Source organism: Trachypithecus francoisi, unplaced genomic scaffold, assembly GCF_009764315.1.
Source record: "Trachypithecus francoisi isolate TF-2019V2 unplaced genomic scaffold, Tfra_2.0 Lachesis_group15, whole genome shotgun sequence".
NCBI lineage: Eukaryota > Metazoa > Chordata > Mammalia > Primates > Cercopithecidae > Trachypithecus > Trachypithecus francoisi.
This window is the reverse complement of record NW_022681460.1, coordinates 29,205,352-29,207,663: the sequence shown is the minus strand read 5'-3', so window position 1 is coordinate 29,207,663 and position 2,312 is coordinate 29,205,352. Positions and strand designations below refer to the sequence as shown.

The 2,312-nt window shown below is 37.1% G+C and overlaps 1 pseudogene; it reads left to right on the top strand.

Moving 5' to 3' along the window:
• The first annotated feature begins 246 nt into the window (after window positions 1-246).
• On the top strand, window positions 247-414 carry LOC117098213 (annotated as a pseudogene).
• Window positions 415-2,312: the final 1,898 nt, after the last annotated feature.

Below are 2,312 nucleotides of genomic sequence, written 5' to 3'. Positions count from 1 at the left end.
ATGGAGACTCAGAAGGGTGAGGTGGGAGTGAGGTAGAGGATGAGAAATTACTTAATGGATACAATGTATATTATTCAGATAATGGATACCCCGAAAGCCCTGACCTGACCATTATGTAATCTATGTATGCAAAGAAATTGCACTTGTACCTTATAAATTTAATAAATTTTTTGAAAGCACATATTAAATTAAATAATAAATAGACAAACACATTTAGATCAAAACACTAAAGTTTATCATTATGAATAAGCTTCCCGACCTGTTAGCTAAGATCAAGTGTAGTATCTGTTCTTATCAGTTTAAATACCATATAAGATTATATATAATGGTGTCAACTAGTTGGTGATAATTCCTTATAGTTACATAGTGCCTTATCACTAATATAAGTATTTCACAAATACTCAAATACTGTTTGATACATTCAATGAAGTACATAATGCTCACAGATGAGAAAATAGAGGACTTGAAAAATTAACCCTATCATCCCAGGACACACAGTTAACAAATTACAAGCCAGGAGTCTCATTAAGTAAAGTGACTGTGCATCCTGGTTTGCCTTGAAGATTTTCTGTTTTTGCCGATTACTGCAAAATAATTGTTAACAAACTCACTTTTCCATTCAAAAGTGTCCAGCATGGGCAATAACTTAAGTGGCCATCCTATACTTTGATCATCTCTCCTAGTAAGTCTACCAGACTTTCCTTTGCAGGAGCTCAGAAGAGAGAGTGACACCTGTGAGTAGAGATGGTCAAAGAAAACTTTACCAAGGAAGAACTCAAGGAGAAACCTAGAGAACAATAAAAATTAAGAAAAATGGAGAACAAGGAGGAACACGTTTCAGAAAGGAGAAATGGTGTGAACAAAAAGTATAAGCTAAAGAGTCTTAAATGCACTATGAAACCCACCGAAGAATTTCAAGCAAGAAAGCAATATAAGCAGATTAGTATTTTTTAAAAACATCCTAGGAGCAACATACAGAATGAAATCAAAGATGTAAAAATAGAGACAAAGTAACCCAGATATAATGGGAAGAATGTCTGGAGTATCTTCAGATGTATTTTCTCAGCTATATATTCCCACCTTTAGAATTACTGACATTCATTTTTTCATGGACCAGTTAGGGCAAAGGGACACGAGTCAACTTTGTTGAGTCTCAAAGCTGTCTTCTTTTCTTAGTTCTCACAAAATAATAACCTTGAAAATTAGTCTTTATTTAAAAATAGAAGGTTTCTAAATTTAAACACAAAATAAAATATCCTTTTATATAGGTAAACCAAAAATCTACAAGTGTGAACATTGAGGTTTACAATAAGAGACAGGAAATAGGAATTCAGCATATGAAATACATGAAGGCTTGGTCAGGCAGGAAGAAGAATTAGAAAGGCATGTTCAAAAAAAAGTGGAAGAAGAAAGAGATATGCAAAAGGTGAATGCTTAGAGAGAAGGATGCCATAGGGTGGAATTTAAGTATCTTGGAGCTAATGGCCTGTTTTGCAGGTTTAGCCTAGGGAAGCCTGTAAAACCATCAGAGAAAATCCCACATCCAGCACCATACCATGTCTACCAAGCCTAGGGATAATTTGCACAGCATGGCCAAAGGAGAGGATCCAGACTGATAGTTAGGGCTATTATTGCTGCTTTTCTACAGCTTGGGTGTTGTGGGGAAAGATCCAGAAGTTCCCATGTGTCCCCAAGAGAACAAATAACCAAAATAAAAATAATAATAATGAAGAAGCACAGACTGAAGCTTGGAAGTAGGTGGCTAATCCTGATGCCTGAGGCAATATCCAGAGTTGTAAACAATGAATGCCAGTACACAAAGACAAGGTGGGATCATTTACTCAAGAAAACTCAGTGAGGTCAGAAGACAATCTGTATCAGACAAAAAACACAACTCAACCAAAGCCAGTAAGGATCCAGAGGAGGTTTTAACCTTTGTGCATATATCCAAGTTTCTCTTTCTTTTACCTTTTACATGGTCATAAAAGATCCACCATATGCACTGATATGGTTAGGCTTTGTGTATCCACTCAAATCTCATCTTGAATTGTAATCCCAGGTGTTGAGGGAGGAATCTGGTGGGAGGTGATTGGACAATGTAGGTAGTTTCCTCCATGCTGTTCTTCTGATAGTGAGTGGGCTCCCTCTCTCTCTCACTCTCTCTCTCTTTCTCTCGCTCTCTCTCTTCCACCTGCCACCATGTAAGATATGTCTGCTTTCCCTTCCGCTGTGATTGTAAGTTTCCTGAGGCCTCCCCAGCCATGCAGAACTGTGAATCAACTAAACCTCTTTTCTTTATAAACTACCCATCC